This window comes from Manduca sexta, chromosome 22 (genome assembly GCF_014839805.1).
Source record: "Manduca sexta isolate Smith_Timp_Sample1 chromosome 22, JHU_Msex_v1.0, whole genome shotgun sequence".
NCBI classification, from domain to species: Eukaryota; Metazoa; Arthropoda; class Insecta; order Lepidoptera; family Sphingidae; genus Manduca; species Manduca sexta.
The window spans coordinates 9,076,577-9,103,012 of NC_051136.1; the positions used below are offsets into that span (position 1 = coordinate 9,076,577).

Below are 26,436 nucleotides of genomic sequence, written 5' to 3' on the forward strand. Positions count from 1 at the left end.
GCTATTAGTGGTCTGTTATTTGCCGAATTAGACATACACCATAGACTTACACTTTTGTGAAATAAATGTTTTAATACCTCTTGCTTACGAATAATTAAGATATGGTAAATCACTTTTAAGAAAAATATTTTGTTCAATCTTATCTTTTAATCTACTTTAAACCTATAAATGCATACAATAAATTCCTACCTATGTATGCGACTACCTTTACTCGCAGCTCCGCCCGTGTGAATTAGTTTTTCCAGGATAAAAGTCCCCTTATATATTTTCCTGTCATTCCCTGGTTTCATACTACTTCCATACTACATTTCATCGAAATCCGTTTGGTAGTTTTTGAGTTTATCACGTTCAGACAAGTAGATAATTGCGAATGGGAGACTTTGTATTACAATATTTTTTTACTTTTTCAGAGGAACAATTCCATCATACATGATTGTTGTGTAGCTTTAACCGTTTACCCAGCGCGTGTAACGGAAGCTCTCAAAAGGAATAAATTTTACCCGTTATTGCAACATTTTTCATTGATTCTCCGCGCCTATTATATAGCATGATGTTATAGGGTCTTACTCAATAAATGGGTTATCCAACACTAAAAGATTTTATTTATTTGAAGCAATAACGTAAATAGTTCTTGAGACTAGCGCGTTCAAACAAACAAACTCTTCAGGTTCATAAAATATTGAAAAACTGTACCTTTTCTTGAATACTGCGCGCAAGAAAGAGTATGAGATTTGGGGTAATTAAAGTTCATACAGAAAAAGGAACGTAGAAAAATAAAATGTATGTACAATATGTGTAACAAATATATTAATTCGACAGTCAAATTTTTACCACTAGATGATTACTAAATCATATTAAAAGCTAAAACACCGTAATAAAGTCGCAGTGGTAATAACTAACACAAAAAATGTTTAAGCTGAAAACTTTAAAAGACTTTTAAAAGCACTAGCAATACGAGCAAAAAAGCCTTTAACATTTTACTTTATTTACGTCATAGAGTCAAGCTAGACATTTACCTCTTTTAAAATAATTTCTGGATTACTGACTCACCTTTTTTTAAGTGCTACTTATCTTAAATTAAGGAATAAAATATACTGTTTTAATTCAATTTGCATTTATTATTCCATACTAACGTAAAAAACATAAAAAATACGCAAGAAATTTATATCAACATCAGCAGTAATGCAATTTGTACTCGATCTCATTAAAACATTTCACGCAGCTAAAACCAAATAGAGCTACCCTTGTTAGAAACATAAAACATAGCAAACGGTTGTACGTGATTCGCAATGTAAATTATTTGATTTGTGGATTTTTCGCCACTGAATTATAGTACGTATGTGTATGCCCTTCAAACATCACCCAACATTTTGAAAACCAAGTTTAAAACTTGGTCATTATCTAAATTTAACTGGTTGATATCTAACTCGAGCACTTTAATTACTAAAACGCGTATTTTTAGACATTTTTATGCATCCAGGCTTTTAATTATATTTATTTAAAAACCATTTCATTAATTCGAAACTGTAGTAGTACGTAATCTTAGTATGCAAATAAAGGATAGACTATTGCGTTTAATACATCGATCGTACATTTCACTAAGATTACTTTTAACAAGATCACTGGTGGTAGGTCTCTCATATGTGAGAGTCCGCCTGGAAAGGTACCACTGTACTGTCTATTTCTGCCGCCAAGCAGCAGTGTGTAGTCACTGTTCTGTTCCGGTTGAAGGACATTATATCCAGGGTAACCACTGGATATAATAAGACTTAACATCTCATGTCTCAGAATGGCGAGCGAAATGTAATACCAAACAATACTTTGGAATTCAAGGTGTTGGATGGTGTTTCTACTTTTTATGGGCGGTCATAGCGCTTACCATCAGGCGAACTGCAAGGTGGTCTCGACATTCAAAGCAATCAAAAAAAAGATTTTGTTTAAGATCCCTATACAGTCAACACAGCATGAACTTAAATATATGTTAGTATTTAAAAATACACATCTTCGTTCCCCCTGAAACGAATCTAGGAGATCGCAATCCAAGCTCAATAACGCGGAACACTCCAAGTTTTTACTATCCTCAGTTTCCACAAATATCACGCAGTATGAAATATTCAAAAATAGCGCGTTTATTATATAATGAAAGTAAATATTTAATTCACACTCCGTTTTCTATAAATATTTATTATATAAAGCGTGACCTAACAAGTTGGCAGTGTTATCCATGAATCCTGTACAATGCGTGTATTATCCACTTTAGTAAGTCGTTATATAAAAGCGCACGTGGCTTATTTACATACATATTAGTTATATTATATAGATCTACACATAAATTCTATCACTACCTCGTATTAAACACGATTTTGAACAGATTTTTGGAGCAGTAGTCAAGATGCCTTTCTGCAATGGATAAGTCCCATCGATATGTCCATATACACATATACATCCCATCTATCGCTACAGTATATCATTCTCAGGCATAAGGTTAACGTTAACGATCGTCACAAGTAACTTTAGTCCGGCCTCTGGACATACAAATATCATCTCTGTTCATGCTCTTTCATCTTTTCCAAGGAAAGGTTTCTGAAGATCTATTCGGCATGATCTATTAATCAGCTTTTCATTATTTACCACTCTTTACCAAAAGACAGTTAGTTAATTCTACAAACTATTAGTAATGGCGGTTCAAAGTGGTCGTGGCTTTATAAAGTCCTTTTTGAGAAACCAGTTCTGCTGCGCAAGTACAAACTTTAAAATGAATATGTTTAGTATCTCCAGGGACATATTTCCACGAGCTGCCCTTGGTGCGTGTTATCGCCACCTCGAACGAGGTTTTAAAAGCCATCTCCAATAATGAGGCAGCTTTGCGGTGTGCTAAGTACATCCGATATCCCTAGGCGACGGTACCCACAAACCATTAGGCGAGCCGTTAATTCGAATACCTAAAAAAGCAAAAACAACGCTAGAAAATTGCTAACTATCTTACAGCCAACGACGTAAAACCGTGTCTCATTTCTAGAAACATATTACATTCGGTCGACTCAATTAAAAAATTAAATACAACCTTTCACGCAAATGCTGAACTGTTCCCTGAAAAATGTTAGTGTATTGTAGTTCGGGGCAAAAGAAAACTAAACCAAGAACATTACAAATTATGTTTTTATTTAATCACAAACTACTTATATAGAAAATGAACAAAATATGTAGATAATAAAATAAACAACAAAATGTATTCCTCGGGTTAGTTCTTTAAACAGCGCATCGGAAGTAACTCGCTTTAAAGTTTAAACACTGCTTGCAAATAACCTTCATGCATTTATAAAATTAAATTTCCCGTGTTACATAAAAGTGAGGAATAAAAAGCGCCTAACATTTATGGAAGTTAAACTTTTTTTATGTACGTAACACGAAATCAGCTTACGCAAACTAAACTGCCAAAGTAACAAGCATCCGGCACGATTTTTTTGTTTCCGTTGACAATTGCGAGACAAAATGTTTACACGAGAAAAATAGATATGAGTAAGTTACAGCTTTATACAAGGTTTACTTTTTGCTCATCAGGAGTTTTCATACTATATTACGTCATTCTGTTGATAGAGACTGCTGAGTGAACACATAAGCACTGGATACTGCACTAAATCTGGAAGGAAATGAACTGTAAATATCGTAAACTCCGCTTTTATGCGACTATTTTTGGAATATTCACAAATGTAAACACATAAAAATGTGATCGTAAACCCGGCGAGAAGTGTGACTGATATACACGTGGGCCTATCACTCACTCAGAATACTTATATACTGACAGTAAGTATTTGCTTGCATATAAACGACAGTAACCTAACTGCACAAAAAAGAGTGTAAATGTACTATAACTAATCTGGCTGAAAAATTTATGACAGAATTATTATAAATACCGGAGTTTAAACTATTAGCGTATATTAATAATAAATTTACTGAATACATAGACAACCTACTGCCCAATTATTCTAATCTCTTTTTTATCAATTTTTTTTAGGTACACAATAAATTTAAGAATAATTGCATAGATGTCAATATTAAAAGTGTAATCAGAGAACTTAGGTCCGATGTTTTATGGCTGATAGAGGCAATGTCGAGACATGATGTTTATCAGCGAGGCAATCGTAACCATTACTTTTACAAGTTACGGACAAGTTACGGCTAATGTAGTTGTTTAGAACCGTAAAATGAAATTGTTCTCGTAAAATGAAATGGTAATATACAATGCTCGATGACTGCATTACATCTACTTGGTAGATGGGAGCTTAACGTAAATTAGTACGTATTCGACATGGTTTATAGAGAGCAAATTAAATGTTATTTTTATATTTTCATTTTAGACTGGATTACACATTGACTTACTAAATATGTTTAGCGCTAAAAGCATTTAAAACCATCTGCTGTCTCTGTCATCCGTTACAAATTAACAAAAACAGTACTATGATTTAAATATATGTAGCGTTAATCATATTTAGTGATTCGTTGTTATCTGCTCACACCAGCCTTGGTATTATAATCCCTCATATACCGTCTGCTTAGTATTAATCCAGTCTGGCTGCATACAGTCAATTGATGTCAAATATTGATGATAATATTACATTAAATAATATCAGCCCTACATTATATACTGCCCCACTGCTGGGCACGGGCCTCTACTACCGAGAGCGGTTAAGCCTTAGTCAACCACGCTGGCCTAATGCGGATTGGTAGATTTTACACACCCTAAAAATTCTTATAGAGAATTTCTCACGTATGCAGGCTTCCTCACGATGTTTTCCTTCACCGTTAAAGCACGCGATAATTCATAAAGAATACACAAAATAATTTTCTTTTAAAAGTCAGAGGCGTGTGCTCTTTGAATTCGAACCTGCGGACATTCGTCTCGGTAATCCGTTCGACACCCAACTAGGCTATCGCCGCTTACGCTCATTATGTTAAATACCTTCGAGTAATTTTACTTTAAATATTATTTGTCATGATGAGTAATTTTTACGCTGCAAACCCGAAAGGAAATATTAATATCCTGACCGCATTTTAGGGCAGACAAGGAAGGTAGCCCTCATACGTTATTATTTAATCTCACTTTGTACTTCTTAAACGACCTGTGAATAATACTCAGTTGCTGAATAAGTAACGCCGCTTTGTAAACTGGCCGGTATGTCCGATTACAGGAGTTAATATTATGACAGAATATTTCATTATGATATAAGGTAGATACACCTTTTAAAGGGCTGGCTATTGAGAAAGTAGGTCATCGCATATAAAGGTTTTATCTGGTGGCCATAAATGCAACATTAAATGTAAAAAACATAGCATGACTTCAGCTCTCAAAGCTCAAGCTATTTCCGCATATGAAACAACATTAGAATCATTAAAGCGGTTGAACTGTGAAATTATAATAGACAATCTCACATTAGCTTATAGCAGAAGCAATAATAATATGTAGTTAAAATAATAAATATACAAGGATACAAAACAAACTTAGTGAGATTCATAACCTTCCATATCGCAATAAGTAAAAATACATGAACCTTTTCGAGAAAACTACGAAAAATAAATTACCAACTTAAGGCGATACCTCAAGGTCCATTTTCATACATTTTGTTTCGGCTTTAATCTGGGTAACTAAACAAGTATTGTCAAGTAAAGAATTTAAATTCACGTCTAGTTAGTGATTAGTTCTCGCAGTTGAAGAAAAACGTAAAAATAATTAATAATCATGGATATTTCTGCCTTTAAAATTTCGTCATATTAAATTTTAAAGGCCGAAATATCCATGATTATTAATTATTTTTACGTTTTTCTTCAACTGCGAGAACTAATCACTAACTAGACGTGAATTTAAATTCTTTACTTGCCAATACTTGTTTAGTTACCCAGATTAAAGCCGAAACAAAATGTATGAAAATGGACCTTGAGGTATCGCCTTAAAGCACTCTTAGCAAACACGTCTACAAAACAATGATTATCCAAATTGGAGTAAAATTCTACTACAAATATAAGGAGGAATAAATTTTCTTTTTAGTCTATTCATTTGTACTTAGCTTTATTCACTATTCAAAAAGAGAAGATTTATAGAACCACCTTACTGGAACCACTTCGAGCCACGCTTACAGTAGAGTACCGTTGGTGCTTTTAAAAACCCTAAATAAGATTAACTTGGTCGATTGTATCTCTTAAACTGCGCTAAAACTTTTTGAAGTATAATATTAGTGTATAATATCCATTTAATTAGTATTCTTTATTTACCGATTTCAAAAAAAGGAGAAGGTTCTCAATTCAACGGTATTTTTTTTATATATTTGTTACCTCAGAATTTTTTACCAGGTGAACCAATTTTAGTATTAGATCAAGTCAAAAGTATTTTCAGTGTGATATTTCCTTAACTGGACTTATTGAAAACGGCTAGTTAGGTCCTACGTTTCATAATAATAAACAAGATTAACTATTATCCAAAAAGTGTTTGTGCGAATAATCCTTTTCTTATCAACTCTATTATTTTCCATAATTTGAATATTAGAATTTTCAAAAGATAGCTGCAGCGCTTAAGGTAACCTGTACTTCCCTAGCTTAAAAATCCTAAGTGTATCGCGGCTCCTGCAACCTTCAGGTATGAAAAAAGAATGTCTGCAGATAAATTGCCTCTATCTATTGATGGCAGCAACAACCAAATTTGCCAAGCTAGCGCAGTCCCTATAGAACTCGTTGTGTCACGAATGCACAATTTTTCTTAACACAAATATTTCACGTAAGAAAAACGTACCGAAATCTTGAAGACGGCGAATTTGATGACCTTTTTATACGGATTCATAATGAGATACTTATATCTGCTGTATTCAGAAAGTAATTCAATACAGAGAACTTCAAAGCCGACTCACATTAATTACTTACGTTTCTATTGTCCTATACAAATTCATTCGGCTAAATTAAAATACTAAAAAATTACGGAATTTCGATTAATTACAGTACAGTGGCTGGGATTAATTCTATCGAGGACAGCTAACTTAAATGTCACGAAGAATTTTAAAAAAATGGTATGTAACCGCAATTTATGTTATTGGAAAATATTCATATCCAATTAAATCCCTTATTAGTATGAAGGCGCAGTAAATTTATAAATCAATTGAAACATAATATTATACAATATTTACTTATTCCATTAAATATCAATATATCAAAGCATAATTTCCAAATACGTCTGCCTTCATATAGGTGAAAGGACATATTTAAGACCCCTCTTAGTAGTTAATTAAATTATTATTGCTGTTGAATACTGAATATAATAATATTTTCTGTTAGTGTGTTATGATATTCGACAAAATAAAGCGAATAAAATAGGAATACCGATGGGAATACTAAATAGCTGTCTAGGTAGCATAACCTCTGTATACTATCACACTGCTGGTCACTGACCTCTCCAACTAAGAAATAAAATAAACGGAAAAATTAAAATTATAGTACACTACTCATACCACTAGTTTTTTGATTACCAAAAATATTGAATAACGATATCTGCTGCCGTTACTAACCAATATTAGACAATAAACAAAAATACGAGGTCATAAAATGATCTCTAAAAAGGTAAGTTTTGGGCAAAAGTCGGTCCATTAGTATGTTTTACTGTGATTTATTAAATAATCGCCTCTTACGGACATAGTATTGATGAAAGTCAATCTGACTCGTGATTTATATGGCATTTTTTAATTTACACGAATTGTGTCCATAATTTTTTGCAGGATTTGTGAAATTTTTAAGTCGTCATAGCTTTGACATTTACATTATGAATAAACATTCTGACTACACATTTATAATCCTTTACCTCTTCTACATAAATTCCTTTTGTTTTGGTAATCAAAACCTATTCGTATTATTTCTACATGGCATACAAAATCATTTGTAGCGTAACACGGGACTTTAGTAATTGGACCTGTATGTAATACATCACAGGCTTAGCCGCTCGCAAAAATATTATATAAATATCAAAGGATCTAAGGCCACTAAATCGCTGGTCAAATATAATGGCGCGATTTGTCACCGCTAATCCTTATGATTACCTTTTCGGATAATTAATGTTCGTCGTAATTCACGATCCGATAAATATTATCGGGTAAACAGACTATTCGCTATACATTAAAAGGATAACCAATAGGACCTATGTAATGCAGATTAGATTATAAATTAATGGGACAATTACCAAAAACAAAATTCAAGTGTAATACGTATTAAACTCCACTAATAGTATTTTAATTTTATGATAAATATAAATATAAAAGGTCTGATAAAAATAAATATGTGCGTTTATTAACCACATAAATGAGTACTAATCTTATTATAACCTATCACCAAATCTACAGATACAATATTAACTGGCACATGAACGCGTCTAACAAGCGTTTCGCTCGGCTGCATTCGTTGTGAATTCCATATTCATGTAAATTTCGTGTCCTCGACAGACGTATTCGCCATCAATCTTTTGCATACAGTAATGGATATACTGGTTCACACGTTCATTTCGATCAATACTGATATCAATACAATGCTATATTGTGCTAGGTAAAGCTCGCGGATTCGCCCGCTAGAAACAGTTTTGAATAACAAAATTCTAATAATATATTAAACAAGAACATCGTTTATCTTTATCCCTAATATATAAATCCGCTGAGCGATTTTCGCTTAACAAAAGAATATATCTTTGACAAACTATTAAAACATAAACACTCGATACGACATTGCCCTAAGGCCCCAAGTTCAAATCCCGACATGGCTAATTAATATAAGGGTTTTCTGATTTGTGATAGGGGAATAGGATGGCCCCCTATCACATCATGGGACAAAACTCACATGGTGAAAAGTGACTGCTCTGGTTTCATCTCTGAATACCTTCGGAGATAATGGTATTTTTATGTTCAAAGAAATTGTGATGTCTGTATGTTTAAGCACACCTTTATAAATTCAGTAAAATTAATAACTGGAGTGTTAAGAACCCTAATTTATTTATAAAATACAATCAGAACTAATAATAATTTTAGTTATAAGTAGTACAATATCGGCGCCTGTCTCAACGTAAATTATGGCCGAAGCTTAAACATTCATGTCTCAATATTCCATTAAAAATTATAGTGAATCTCCACGCCAAAATCCATTTTCGACGCTTTGTAAGAAATTGCTTTAAATATTTTACAATAAGGATATAAATAGCTGGCTATCCCTGCGAATACAAATTAAATTAAGGGTAGGTACCTACAAATATTTCATTAGTTAGGAGGGTTAGAGCATTCGTCGACAGTCTATACTCAATTGATTAAATTTAATTTTGTATTATTTTGTTTTTTGATTACACCTTTGTATTGATCTCAAGAGTCAACTATTTGATAACTCATATTCACTGCAAGTTATCAACAAGGCTAATCAATCTACTTATAATATTGTTCCTATAGTAAATACCCTGTATTTAAATGAACGATAAATAATCCAAATTTTACAACAGTTAAGCAGTATAAAAATTTATTCTATTCTATTTTTCCCGTCGTATGTACACACAAATTCGTTCGACCTATTCTATAAAAAAAATGTGGATCGTGTGAATATCCGAAACAGCTTTAGGTTGGGGTTAGGTCACGTGATACACACTCGTAGCTTGATAATAAAAGGTTTGCGTGTTGCGTGCGTTTGTGTTCGTTTTCTCAACCCAAGGGATACGCTGATACATTGATTATTGCATTTACAGCTAGTGCGAAAATTAATTAAAGGTCTGGGTGTGAAAGTAGCTATTTATAATAGAGCATAACATCATATACCTAAGTGATCATGAACTGTCACATAAAAATATAAAAAACTTATCAGTATAAAGCTGTAATATAGAACTATCTGAAAAATATGTAAATAACTTAAAATATTAGTGCAAATTGGTAGAGCACTGGACTTTGGATAATGATGAAATATATAAATTGAATATAACTAGCTTTTGCTCACGGTTTCGCCTAAGTGAATTTTCCTGGGATAAGAGTCCTTTTTTTTTTTTTTTGGTTTCGCGGAGAAAGTGCCTTATTACTACCGCCCAGCCTTCGTGGGGGGCGACTGAGCGGTTATGCTGGGGTAACCGTGCCTTACGGCCCGGCGTTGAGCCGCCCGGATTTGATGATGACCTTCGGGCGACCGCCGGGCCGAGTCCCTAACCCTATATACAACTTAACCTATGCACGGCCTACCAGCTAAAACTCCGCGGTGACCCTTTTCGGCGCATTAGGGACGGCTGCGGGCTTCCTCTGACGTTGGAGTGTCTAGTCTGCGACCGCAGCCGCCCCTGCGCGGTGCCGTCTTGCGGCCCGTCTCCCTATGGGGGGTGGCTCAGAAGCCCCCGCGCACCGAAGGACGCCCTCGGCGTCTACGGCAGTGTGAGGCCAACAGCACACTGCCGTCCATCCCGGGGCTCAACCGAAAGATGTGTAAAAAATGCACAAAAATGCACTAGGGCGGACAGCCCCCTGCTGCCCGCCGGCGACCCCCTCGTGGCCCCTATTAGTCGCCTCTTACGACAGGCAGGGGATACCGTGGTGGAATTCTCCAAACGCCCCCATTCCACAGGGCGGGAGACGCCGGTCAGTCGTCCACCCGGCGCCTCCTACGTCTCCTCTGACGGCGGGAGGGATCCTCCCTCTCTCTATCCCTCTCGGCACTCTCCTTCTGCGAGAGGACCACCTCGCAGAAGTGGGCCACCGCACGCCAGGCCTCCGGGCTGCCGACCATGGAAGCAACCACGGCCGGCAGCGAGAGATCTCCTCCGACGACTGAAACGAGAACGCTGCGCTCATCGTCCCAGGCTGGGCAGGACTCTAACGTATGTTGGGCCGTATCCGCGGGCAGTTGTCACAGTGGTGACACACGGCGCTAATCTCCGTTCCTACTATCTGACACAGGTACTCTCCGAAGCACCCATGCCCGGTGAGCACCTGTGTCAATCTAAATGTTGCCGCGCCGTGGCGCCTGTCTAGCCACTGTGCAAAGACAGGACGCACTGCCGTAACGGCCCGAAGCCCCGCTGACGGGGGATAAGAGTCCTGCTATATATTTTCCCGGGATAGAAAGTAGCCTAAAGGCTTCCCGGGGTCTTAAATTATCTCCATACCAAATTTCATTAAAATCCGTTGGGTAGATTTCGAGGAAATCCATACATACAGACAGACAGAAAAAAGGATTTTGTTAATTTATATATGTTAATTTATATATTTATAATATTTAATGTAATATGTATAGTTTATTATAAATCAATATTAATTGTGTGTGTGTTATGTTTGCATAATGTTATGAAATGATTTGATAATTTCACAACATTATACAAACATAAACTAACACGCACATATCTATACTTTAGAATAATAATTATTATTTTAATTTAGAATATCATATAAAAATACATATTATGTGAAATAAAAACTGACGTCTACAATACAAGCACAAGCTAGTGTAGACACCCCTTTAAAAATAATTATGTACCTATAATTTGTACCTATACTATGTATAATTTGGATAAATAAACATTTCATATATAAAGGTACAGAACGCTTACAGGAAACAAATCGTGGTCTCATTTTACAGCTCTTTTTATGAGCTACGTAATCCTAAAAAACTAAAGCCGGCTTGTAAGAGTGAACATAAAACCGAAGTCTTACAAGCCAGACAAGTGCAAAAACGTGCAGTCGATAAAAACCCTTCGTTCTATCGAGATGTTAGCTCGTAGTAACGATTCTTCCCGTAATAATATCCCACAGGGCTACATATCAATCTAACTTGCTTAATACATTATATTGTCCTCGTTCTCTTGTGAAAGTTCCAACTAAGGGCCAAAGTTTAACATAATCAGCCATCTAAATTCAAGCAGAGTGGTATCCATGGCGCCTATTATGCGGTTTAACTAAAGCAATTCGCGGTACATGGTCATACACTAACATTCGAACTGTTAATTATGTGGTCGTGATGTTCATGTTCATAACTAAGATGTTTTCATTACATAGATACGTTGTCCGAGCTCAATACTGGCAAGACGAAAGTAAGGTAAATGCCCGACTTAACAGCCAATGAGCGTGCGGCACTAACGTTGTTACGTAACTGTCGATGTATATATATCCTTTTCTAACAAATGTGTGCTGCATCTTTTATTCCTTCTTCGAGCCAATTTGTAATTATATGTATAGGTACGTGAATATAGCAAGTAGTGCGCCGTTTTTATGTGCCATTTTGTTAGTGTATGACGCGTCTATTTGTAAAACGTCATTGGTTCATAACCAACGAGTGACACGCTAGTCGATAATTATCGATTAAAATTAAATGATTGTATTGAATAATTATTTCTTATGTTTACGCGAATGTTAGACTTTAAAATAAAACTATTTATCGGATTTTTTGCAGTATTTATATTATGTTTTTCTCCCGACGTTCCGAAGACTTTACAGCCTTCATGGCCACAGGGCGGACTATGGAGTTGGTCGTCCGAAAAATCAAGTACCAATATCTACCCACATTTTACAAATATACTATTTTTAAACATTTTTAACTGTTCAGCTTGAAGATGCTAAATCTTTGAAGCATCGGGAGAAAATCATAATATAAAGACCGCGAAAAAATCCAGAAAATAGTTTTATTTATATTATTGTATTGAATTTACCAACGACGTAGACGACGTAAGAACATATATCTAAATTATTAGCTACCATTTGAAAATACAAATATAATTAAACTATCAGCTCTAATCTGATTCAAAAACTCGTGTAGCCCAATAAAAATATACTCTACCTCTGACTATGATAGCAGTGGTTAGTGTATCTCGTATAATAAAGCGATAATAATCTGCGTTACGAAACATTGAATAGGATCTTTCGCTAGCACAACGCTTTTTATTATTATCATGCAACACCACTTGAATTACAAACAGCAGATAAGACTAGCAAAAGGAAGAAAGTAGACAAACTAAGGTTATTATAATATAAATGATATTAACTACCCACTTAGTATACGAAATGTATTAAAGTAAGCCTAAATGTCCCAAATACCTTTTACCTTACTCCACATACACATGTAGATATGTATCTAATATATTCAAATGATTGAAGCCTAAAATTACTCGTTTCGAAACCTAACCACCATTTAATTACAATACTTTACCTCGTTAACCACATCAAAAGAATGTACGCCCGGCCTACATACAAATAAAACATCTGTGAAATATTTTAAATGGAAATATAAATCACGTGGCAATATGCGCACGTAAATAAAATGTTACGGCATTTCTTCTGAAAGTTGTGAACAATCGTGTAGCGCAAATGGCGCGGCTATCATTGCGCGTACCGTCTGTGTCATGTTCTTATACAAATAGAAAAACTATTTAGTCATCGTTCTATATTTACCGATGACTGACATTTTTATGATCTTCAGAATAGAGAACATAAAACACTGTCTATCCAATAGTTTTAAGAACACTTTTTATACTTCAAATTCAAAGTATTGTATGGATCTGGATAAGATTTACTGCTGAACAGAAAGAATTTTTATTCGCATAAATATTAATTAACAGCTTCTGCTCGCGATCCCGCTCCCGTAAAATTCTGTTCTCAGAATAAAAAGTATCCTACAGCACTCAGGTATAATGTTTGTTCATTTTATTTGAAGAATATTTAAATTCAGTGTTACAAAGTTAATACCAGCGCGTTCATACTACCTAACAAATAAATATTCAGCTTTAGAACATTAGTATAAAATAAGTTAAATTAGATAGGTAACAAAAATCTGCAAGCATTTTATTTTTTGAACATATTCATTATTAATAATTCCATACGTTCCTCAGTTTAAAAATTAAGGAAGAAGTATCTATTTAACAACCACAATCAGTCAAGACTACAAAATACAGACATTTTCGTTACAGACGTACTACAGACGAATACTCAGCATTTCAGTTTCAATGATTGCCTCGCATCTAGGGAGCGGGGCATCAACTAAAAAATTGCTCCCACTTTCCCGCACTTACGAGAGAGATCTATATGAGACCATATTTTTGTCTATAAATTTTAATTTTGCTACAAGATATTTCAGTATTAAAGCAATAATAAAAATATTATTAAGCAATTAGTAAAAATAAGGATACATAAAAAGTAGTTAAACCAAGCTCAAATACGTAGGTAGTTTAAATTTTGATTGCTATTACACTTCATGCCTTTAACATTTTGCCTACGTTTATATAATTGATAGTGATATACTTTTTTTAATTAGTGATTAATTTAGAGTAATCTTCAGTATCAGAGAATTAGCGATCGACTTCACAAATGATATTGCAAAGCAAATGCAATCTCGTCCAAACAGAAGATAACCGCAACTGTTTCAATAATGTACTCATGCATATTTATTGTAGTTTACCTGCAGCACTAAGCTCACGTTAAGAAATGGTACACGGAATGTAAATTTAGTACTACCAGCTTTTTCTGCGGCTGTACTCATTTGCATTGTTTGATCATATTCTGAATCTTTTTGGGCGAAGTTACGAGCGACGTAACAGCTATTGTTTTCAAAGAATAGAGGCTGACATCTCTACGCCCGTAGCGGCGTCGATCTATCCGATCAATCTGATTTTATTTTCCTACCCTAGCACCTCGTGTTAATTAAATCTAATATACGTCTACCGATGGACGTTGCAATTATGTCAGTCTGTCTTATTGTACTGTTACTAACCTGTAATACAACTTTCATGAGATCAAATTATAATTGCAGGTTTTCATCGGGATTATCGGTATTCAATCAGGTACAAAATATATCCGGTCTCACAAAACTTTCAGCTTCAAGAGTATTGCATAATTTACGTCGTCTAAACTAAACTTTAACTTCGTTAATCTAGAGATACTCGGCTTTAAATATAAAACCCGTGAGAACCGAAGTTTGGATAAAGTAATTCAGATAAAATACAGACACGGATACAAAACTACAGAACGTTTGAAATATATAATTATAATGACATTTTATTTCTCACAGGTCTAGTCCGAGTTTATAACTTTTATTTAGGATCTAAGTAGTGTGTAATTACTGTTGTGTTCCGGTTTGAAGGACATTGTAGCCAGATTAACTACTGGACAACTACAGTGCCGAGATATATCCAGTAAAACATAATAATATATTGTCCTCCTAGAGTTAGTCAATATAATAGATTCAATAGGTAATAGTATAAATTTGGCCTTGTCAATTGTTAAAATATAGGAGATGTAAAATCTAAATAAGAAATAAGAATAAGAAATAAATTTATTTTCCAAAAAGTTACACAAATTATACCAATTAGCCACGATGTCCACACTAGGCTATGCCTGTATCGTGGACATCAAAAACAAAGTTTAATAGGACAAACCATATACCATCTAAATTGTAGAACATACATTTGAATAAAATTAAAAAGGAAAACAAAAACAATAAAAATTCTAACACAAATAAATAATTATACAGAAATTTAAATTAAACAATCTATTTTTATAAAACCTATCGGCATTACAAAGTCTGTTAGCAAATGGAGTTATTATTTATTTTCCTTACGAATAAAAATCTGACGTCTTTGCTGAGTGCATTTCCGTTTACGAGGTTTATTTTGAGCGGTTTGTCTTATTTTGCTTCTCTTGAATTTACTTTCAGATTTCACAACCGCCGATAAACCAGCGCCTGAAATTTTTTTGATAAGTCTAGTTAGATAATAATTAAATTATATCATTCTCTTTATTTTAAAAGTTATTTTTAACATTTTTAAATATATTTTAATAACATTTGTGCATATAAATATATTTAAAAAAGAATAACGTTCATCCCAGGGATTTAAAGTGAGGAATTTCCTTACAGTGCGTGCTGTATCCAGCAATACTGCTTTCTTCATCTGGCCCTTCATCCAACGCGCATCCATCCTTGAGAGCTTCTGAAGATGTTGGTCGAAGCATTTTAGTATGAACCCACGGACAGAAACAGCAATCGGGACTATAATAATTATTGTAGAGTTCAGAACCCACATATCAGTAACCACATGGCTAAATATTTAGAATTTTTGTCTTTTTCGGCCTTACCAAGTTTGTCGTCATGCGGAATGGTGACTTTAACATATATTTAATTTTCATTCATGCAATTTAATGAAAAATTTTCATTTAAAATTGTGTCGTAACTCATAACACATGCTTTATTCAGTCCGTCGTCGATCCGGCACGTGCGCATAGCGTATAAAAATAATTATGTCAACTGTATTTCGTCATCAATCATGCATACAGTTATTCCGATAAGCTTTTTTGAATGGTTCACTGGCAAATATCCAGCTCAGTGCTCAATCTGCAAAATGTGCTTACAAATGTGTATACACGCCGTGCCAAGCCACATCTTGTAGCATTTTACTTCTACAACTGACTTATAAAGCTAAGAGACTATCTAGTATCATGAAAATAAGCCTTCTTTAAACTTGATTGTTTTTTTATTTTATATTCCTGTACAGACTTTAAACCCTCGTCTCGTAGATCGCCTCGCATCTCGCGCAAAATTAGTTTCTGTTTACGCTCCCGCGATGTTTTCGAGATAGCAACCAACGCCAAGCTCGGCTCGCTGATGACCTTTAACTCATGCCCAAAAACTGCTCTTGAAACGAGTAGCGAATCAAGCCGCATGGCGAGTTGATGGATAACCATAATATGAGAAAAATCTGAACTAAAATTTGTCAACATAAATAAAGAATAGTGCAAAGAGAATTATAACATATATGGAAAGAATAGTGTCTCTTTTTGCTGTAAAACAATAAAACTTGCAAGTCAACGTGTTCAAAAGGTTTGACCGTTTATGTCGCATATTTTGCGATTTCACAAGTGATTCAAACCTATAGAGTTCTTCCTGTTATTCTAGAATCCTGGAATTTGCAGATAGCAATGTCTTACAGGACATGTAAAGGAAATTTTAAAAACTTACGTATGTACTTGAATAACAAAAAAAAACTAATTTATAATAGATAATTTGACTGACAACTGACCACAGCCAAGCAGAACATCGACGTGACGTGACTGCATTCTATTATATTTTGTATGGTGAGCCACATTTCCGGATCCCCAAACACTACGTTCCTGTACATTGAGAGCATTTGGAGAATTCCGTCCGACATACTCTAGCTGTAGCAAGAATCAACTAATGCCCAATCAGTTATTGCGGTCGAACATTCGGGGACTGTGGTTTCGCACTTTGTGGATACATTTGGTATATCCTGCGACCCCAGCGTCTAAGGTAGTAGTATTAAAGGCTAGGGCTGATAACGCCGAGTGTATCCTTTGATAGGCGTAACCTTTAAGGCAGTCCAAAAATGATAAGCATAGACCGCGATTTTAAAATCGCTAGCGCATTGGTTCAGGAATTTGGACTCATCGTAAGCGGAATAAATCATTTAATATTGAAAAGTCTATTCGAAGCTAAGCTACGTTATAAAAATATAGATATTACCCTCTAGTTAGTCGCATGGGATACACCCAGCGATATAAACGTAAAAAAATATCGCCCTGATAGAGAATTCACTCGATAATTATGACACTTAAACTTATAGCAATAAAATAAAATCGCAATAATAGGAGTTTAATAATACGTAAGCTGGTTTGCTCGCTGACTCAAGAGTTCTTTTATTACGCGATATAGAGCCTATAGAACGAAGTGCTAGTTATTTTTTGAGCCTAGCGTTGAATGGGAACGGAATATCTTGCACGCCAGCCGCCAATAACAAGTCGATATCAACCCCGGTTGCTCGTATTTTCCGTTTAAAATCTATACCACTTTTTCAGTATGCTCCGTATACGTGGCAGAATACGTTTAGTACTTTTATAATTGTTATTGAGATTTTTAAATAATGATTTCTTATCTTTATGCGAATGTACACATCAAAATAAAACTATTTCTCGAAATTCATCGCTATTTTACGTTATGAATTTCTCCCGACATTTCGAAGACTTTGCAGCCCTCATGGTCCGCCTCGCAATAGTTTTATTCCGATAACATTTATTAACATTAAAATTAAAATTGCATACATAAAAAAGCGAAATGCCTTTGTCTCATATAATTGTTATAAATTATAATGATCGACTAACAACACAATACCATGCAGAGAAAATTTAAATAATTGATTAAACGTTTCTCAAGGGCCGGTAATAAGGCCAAACCAAAGTTACCTACTTAATCAGATTTACCGCATCAATATAATCTTCCTATTGCAATCGGAAACTTCAGGAAATCAAGTTGTACGGCATATTTTACCGCTCCTTTTAGAGAAATTGACGTAAATCCAGTTGGGACCTTCAATTTGCATATTCATCACTCTGTTAAGATAAAGGAATAATATAAAACAACTGACAGACTACGGGAACTTTACAAGACTTTAGATTTTAATAATTGAACGGAATAGGTCAAATTCCTAAGGTTTATCTAAAGATATCATTGTTAAAAAATATTAGTGTTACAATCCAACTGGGTTCAAAGAGTTGTAGGCATTACTAAAACCGTTTTATTTCTTGAATTATAAATTTTCAATAAATTGATCCTTGGATAAAATTTCTCTAAATTAATATAAAAAACGCTGTACAGAAAGCTTTGATTTTTACTTGAGCCTTGGTTGGGCAGTGATGAGTGAGGAAATCAGGTCCTGATATACCTACCCCTTCAAAACAAAAAACCCAACAACATGTACTCGTAAATATGCAAAATAATTGAAAAAGATCTTACTTTGTTTTCGTGTGAAACATTTTACGCCAATGGATTGTATAACGCAACAAATTGTGTATTTAAAACAATAACATACAGACTTAAAAAGAAAGAAAAGCTAAAAGAAGCAAGAACAACTAAACAAACAATACAAGAGAATACAAAGACGAAGAACCAATTAATCAAATAATAAACGTCCACACACATTGTAAATATCAGGGCTATATATAAAAATAATTACGGTGTACATTACTTTATTCAATTTAAACGTTTTGTAAATACCATTATTTTTCTCACACATCATTGACATTTTTACAACCAAAGGTGAGAAACGAAGAGTCATTGAAACGGCAATTAGTGTGTTTATCAACAACTAATAAGAAGCCATTCGTTAAAAAATAATTTGCGATAAAAATATTTCACTAAATAAACATTATTTTATGTCTTCATTCCAAATATATGTCCTAGATCGTATATATAAGTTACCCATTTTATAAAACATCAAAGATACAATATTCTAGATCTAATATGCCATGAAGGCGTTGACAACAGCATTTTATGTGTGATTTCAATTTTCATTCTTAGGGCATTAAAAATTGTGTCCAGTTTTCGACTGAAAAATCACATAACGTCTGAATTTACGCCCGATTGAAAATAAGTTCAGTGAGTCGTGGGTGCTCTGGTAACGCCTCTGAAACTAATGTACAAGCGGCTTAATAGCACTCCACCGCTCTATTACAACTTTCTGATTTAAATAAAACATTTAAAGATATTTAACGTCTTCGTGAGCATAACTTATTGGCTAATAGTATCGCCCTACCTACTAGAGTCGTAACCAGCTTATAAACAACGTGAATTAAAAGTATTTCTCGCAAATTCACAAAACAATCACAATTCGCTCGAATTCTTCTGTCACGGCGCTCCAAGGTCCGAACATTTCCCCAATGATTTGGCAACTCGCCCCCGCCTATATTTAAATCGTAATCTCACTGAGTCAACGCTCTCGTCGCTCTAACACCCAAAATAAACTATGCAGTGAATACGACAATATATGCCCGAGTTCTAAATAGAAACAATAACTAAGCGAAAGTATCTTGCTAGGCATAAGGGCCAGATACACACTGCGCCAGATATTAATATCTTTACGGTACATATAAAAACGATATGACGTGACTTGACCTTACGATTGGGAATAAATACCTTCCCTCCTCGCATCTCATCCCAATTTACAACAGTCAATGACTAATGAAGAATTATAACGAACTCTAGATCGAACCAATATGTAGAGTCATATATTAGAGAGCGAACAAACAAACATTGCATTCCCAAGAAAGGTTGACGTCAGACCAACCGTTAAGTCATGAAACCAAAGCCAAAACATTTTGCTACATGAAAGATATTCTTCTAAAGTAAAGATAATGTTCGGCATACTCCAAAACCGACGTCACGAACAGTACCCGTGCCGATCATTGTGGAAAATAAACGAGGGTCGTTACACCCGGGACGACAGCTATGTAAGACGCTCCTCCGAGATGTGGAATTAAAATATTGGAAAGTATATTGGAATGATATCTGCTGCGGGTAGACAAATGGTGGATTTCTTACGAAGACAGATAAATGTGATGTGCTTCAAAGAGACGAAACGGAAGGGCCGAGTTCAGTGAATTGAAGGGATGCCTAAATTGCACCATTTTCTTACGAAGTACAAGCAGACTTTTGGCTCTATAATAATTCAAGTCTAATAAATTTCGAGAGGTGCATTTTTATTATAAAATTTAATATCTATCAAATATTTTTTCTTATAAAATGGGTAATACAAGGAAATTATCAATATGTTTATCGTAAAGATTATGTTACACTATAATAATTTCTAATTTTGTTATATGTAAAATCATAATTTTCTTGATGGAAATGGACTAAGATGTAAAGGTTGAAAATTTAAATAAAAGTTTATTATATTTTTAAGACTTCCGCCGCGAATATCAGTGCGAGCAGGTAATAATTACAAGTATATACATATGTCTTGCAACTAAAACTTATCATTATTAGACGCGACAATTCTGCAGCTGTTTCTCATTCAACTATTGTCACAACTTATTAAGTTTAAATTGAACAACAATTACATCACTACCGATGTTTCCGTACTACAGCTGAAACGTGCAAATTGTTTCTCTAATGAACCAACTTTTCTAACCTGGGGATAATTATTTATTAAGTGAAAGCCACTTTATATAGCTACCTAGCCACCTCCCAAGTTGTAATATAATTTTACAAAGCTGTTTTGATTGTAATCACATCAACCCATAATTACCACAAGCAGGTATGAAAATAATAATTATTTCATAACGTAATATTATGCTGTAATATTATTTTATACTTCCAAAATGCAACCCAAATTTCCAAATTTACATTTAACTTTTAAATATTTAAAACAATAATCACATGTTTTTGATCCATTGAGATTTTCTTCGCTTATAAACGTCATGATCTTTACAAAAAATGTCTGTTTTATTCGAAACCAATTTCTCTTAATATACTGTTCAAGTTCAAGTCAGTTTTTGATACGCGAGATAGGTTACTTTACCGTTTCAATTCATCAGACATAAAATACGGTTGAATGCCTGAATGGCGTGAAGTGCTTTATTAATGTTACGCGCCGGGGTTCGGGTTATATTTAACAAAACCGATTTAACACTAAACACTGACACTTCAATCTAAAAATACAATTAACACTGAATATTTCTAAACACTCGTCATATTGCGCTGAAAATGCTTTTGGTTTACATCGGTATTTTAATTTCACTTTCTCGCTGAATCCGGATAAAGACTATGTCGCTTGTAGTCTGTCGTCACACACCCACTCCTAATAGTAAACGACAATACATATTCGAGGCATTAACCCCTTAATTAAGTTAGATCCACGCTAGTTTGAACCCGTAAATACAGAAATCATCAGGAGTAACAAGCTTAAAGTGACACTGCTCCTATGTGGTAATTATATTCTTTGCAATGCTGACGAACAAATGCGAGTAATTATCGACAATACCTATGTGAAAGTTCTTGAAGTTAATATAATTTCTTTCTCGATGTTTCCACATACGTGCCGATACTTGATACTACTATACATTAATCGGCATAATTTTATTACGCAATCCATTTGCATTATCTGAAGTGCAATATGTGAAGCGTCAGAGAGTATAATAATTAGATCAACTGGCAATCGTAATACCCGCGTGAGTTTTGCGACAACCGTTGTCACAGTCGTACTTTTACCAGCCATGCAGCAATGCTTCAGAAATACAACTATGTTTTTTCGCGGACTTTTAGTCTGTGTTGTGATGCCATGCCTGATTTTTGGGTTTTAATAAACTACATGTGATAGTTATTCAGGCCATGTGTGACGGCGAGGTTTGAAAAGTACCAGAATTGTTTAGCATTTTTTACTGACATTTACTTTTTGATATATTTATGGATCAGATTAAATTACGGTAATAAAATAATAATTAATAAATAAACTCGAATTTTATTAACAATTATAAAATACTATCTCACAGAAAATCTTGATAAGAGTGGCACAGTAGAAGTAATAGAGCGGTTTTAATGTGAGGTGTCATTACGAGGCATTATAAGAAGACTAACTTATAAAATACTCGCAAAGCTATGCTTAGTTAAAACACAAATTCACTCGATCAGCTGTTAGTCAAAACCCACCATTTTTCCTCTTAATAAGGTTTAAACTAGGAAACGGGTGATGTTTTTGACAGCAATTTAAGCAATTCTTAATCACCACTTAACGCTAAAACAAGTTTATAAGTAAGACATGTCTAGCAGTACGTAAGTGTAGTGTAGTATCGCGCAATACTTCATATTTCAAGTATATCTTTTCTGTCATCAATATTTATTGGCAGCCGTAGCACTTGAGAACAACTCACTTGTACACTAATTCATTAAATAACGTAGAAATTAAAAAAAATATTAAATCAGTAGTGATGACAGGAAAGAACGAAGAAGAGAGTGAAGGAAATCAGGATAGTAAGAAGTAAAACAGTCACTATATCATACATACATAATATATTTTATATTTATCAAACAAATCAATGATGGCGTAAAATCCATTATGTGTAGCATAAGTACTTGAAACAGCATGAATAGATATGTTAGGAGTATAACTATACACTTATTATAATGTACATATAATTATTTTTTTAATAATTTGTACAACTGAAACTTTCATAATTTTAATTGATATATTCTGTTTTTCGGTATCCTGATTTAAAAGAGAGCTACAAATAGTTATTTAATATAATTAATATATTACGATTATTATTATTACTTATTATTATATAAGATTAAGGCATTAAAGTTATTAAAATATTATATTTATTAAGATTATAGTATTGTTGCAGTTTTTCTTTTTCAGTATTATTTCACATCTTTGACTTCATTATTTAGTTTCTTATATAAATTTCTGTTGTTATTTAATTTTTGTTACCGTAATTATTAATATACTATTTTTAATATTTACTATAATAATGCTGAAATTTGGGCATTTATGCTTATTATGGTGACATCAAGAAGGTTGTTCACTTTTTTAAACGAGGATTTTGTAGTTATTTAACTCTTGGAGAATATGTACTATGTACAACTAGTTTTGTGTTTGTGTGAATCTATTAAATCTATTAAAAAAACAATACGGCACCAATTGCCTCTGTGGCGTAGTTGTATTGTGTGCATGGTACGACCACCCCACTGAAGTCTTGGATTCGAATATCAGGTCTGGAAAGTTCTACTGGGCTTATCTTAGGAAAAGAAGTTCTTCCTCCTTAGGTTATGGAGTAGATCAGGGTCACATTAGAGCATGGAACAGACATAGCGAAAAGTAGGTGCCCTCGTTGCACCTCTGCCTACTTCTACGGCCAGAAAGCTCGATGCGTGTTGAAATAATTTGTACGTATTTTAGTTAATAACGCTAATCAATAACATAATTTTTTTTTTTTATTTTCTAGTCCGTCAAACACTCGCATGTGCTAATTTCCACGGCCCATAATCACCCTCAATTCCAAAAGAATCATGGACGCGCTACAAGCCTTGGAGGAAATAATAGGCATTCGGGAAGGATTGGGATATTTCATGGGCTTCCGTATATCTTACTTAACCCCCATAAAACGCAAGCTATTATCTCACGCCGGTTTTCTGTAAAACAGTGTTCTTTATTTATTTTTAAATATATTTATTATGTTATAAATTATTAATCTTAATTTTATGACATATTATGCAATCCACATCATACGATGACGTGGTTAAAATGTAGTTTTTGACGCAAATACCGGTGGCGACCAAAGATAATAAATATCTTTGTCATTTTAGGTGTTATGCCTAATTTAGACTATTGGCGAATAGTTCACCGAATAACTTGGCGAATAAATATGACTGAATTATGAGTAACGAATACACTGAACACTCGAATAAACTAGTTACGCATTTGTATTCGTGACTATTCGTCTATACTCGGAAAGTATCTAAATTAGGTTTAGATTAAAGAAGAAAATTGCTATAGATAACAGTTCAAAGGTTGTTATTCCTTTAAATAATTCTTCCGAGGATTGTTACGTTTCACCGCCACACTGGAGCGGGTAACCAATAAATCGCTTGCGAAACGAGAATATTCAGTTTCGATTTTTATACTGTCAATAAGTTATGCTATTTGCTTGAAATCAAAGCATTCTAGGACGGAAAATATCCACTAATTCTTTATACCTAAAGTTATTATTTTTATTTGTGTGAGGGTTATTCAGGAATATATGCCGCCATTGGATAAACTGCTTTATATATTATTGAAGACACGGCTACGGGCTGAACTCTCAGCCCGTAGCCCCCCCCCCTCCCCCCCGTCTGTTATATCATGGGACGAAAAACATGACAAAAATTAAATGCCCTGGTTGCACCTCTGCCTCTCTCTTCGAGGATACGGGCATAATGTGTGTGTGAAATATCAATTATAGTAGATGAGAGATTGCGTGACATCCATATTAGATGCAATTTTCTGTAAATAACTCTTTAATAAACGTAATTATAGCATAAATAGAAATAACAAAGTTTACATTCCACTAAAGAAACAATATATTAAGTAGTATCTACAATTACTTTAATAATTGATTACTTTTAACAACAAATCTCTTGACGAAATGTTTCACGCTTTTGTCGGTTTACAGCCCCTTTCATGTTTGAGTTCTTTACACGGAAAAGCCATTGTAGTCATGCGGTTAATTTACTTATTTGTTTTTGTTTCGTTTTATCTTTTTGAATTCAGTGCTCTAGTCATTCGTTTTGTAAAATGATTTATGTTATAAAATTACAAAACTTAATTTTTGCACGCCATCTGGCAGAATGTATCGGAACTTATAAATTATGTTACCATCCTATGTTTTGTACCTACATTCAATGCAAATAAAATATTATGATTATAGTCAATTATAATCGACAAGGTAAAACTTAATATTTATGTCAACTGCTATTGACTACAGAACTCTACACTCAATATGGCCCTGCAAATTCCCACATACACTTTGTGAAGTTTTTATTTAATACGCGACGTGTAGTTTTTCACAAATATCGTCCGAAATAATTACTAGCGAGTAACTGCGTCAATCAAAATAATCAAATCAACTCTCGTAGCGACAAGCACATTACGAATTAGACCAAATAAATGTGACGTAGTAGATTAGAAGCTTTCAACACATACTAAAGTCCAAACCTATTTCGATCTACTTATTTAGAATCCAGATCATTCATTAGTTATTCATTAATAATGCGTCACCAGTCAACGCTAATGATTGACGCATACGGAAAATTCTTTTTTGGCTAATAGAAATGACACCGACGAAATCTCGCTTCTCAAAACACAGTGGGGTAGCTAGCGCGTGTCAGGGGACGGTTTTGATGTGTATCGACTATTAACCCCGTGGCTGTTATGCATTTAATCTAGGTAAAGAATCCTTAATCTCTCAACACATATCGAAATTAATATAACTTGTTTGACTGTCGTGGTTTCTAATATGTAAGTATATTTTATATTTTTTTATTAGTGTCTTTCTTGATGGCGTACTTATATTCCTACAGGTACGAATACTACTCTGAGGTCTCGCGTTCCACTCCCGGGTCAGGCAAAGTGATATTACTTTTTCGCAAGAATGAGCCTGGTGTTTAGAGTTTGTGCCCGATATAGCAATGGATTAGCTCCCATCTCACAATGAGGGACTGCACATGGCGAAAAGTGTATGCACTATTTGCGCCTCTGTCTACCCCTTTGGGTGAGTGTGTGAGTAATGGGTCAAGGTAGGTGACACCTGTGGGGGTTCACCCTCACCACCCCCTTCGCTAAGCCACTCGCACAAATGAAAGCGGTAAAGTAAAAAGTAAACTTAAATAAAAAAAAAATTGAAACTACAGAGGCTACTAAAAGCTTGATTATAATTAACGTGACTAAACTCAACGTTGATGACGACTTTCATATAATAGGTATTTTAGAAATAACTGCTGTTCAGATCAAGCATGCGGTCGAGCCTGTACTAAAATAAATTGTCTGTGATATTCAGGAAAATCTTTCATAAATATTTTTGCGGTTAGGAAAATAGGGCAATACCTAAAACAATATGATTTGAGTCGCTGTATTGTTTGATAACATTGGAAATGTAT

At 34.3% G+C, this 26,436-nt stretch overlaps 1 protein-coding gene across 1 annotated transcript in view; it reads right to left on the reverse strand.

The window, feature by feature from the left end:
* Positions 1-26,436, reverse strand: part of LOC115448976 (serine/threonine-protein phosphatase rdgC) — an 82,050-nt gene that overhangs the window by 54,670 nt on the left and 944 nt on the right. The window lies entirely within an intron of this gene.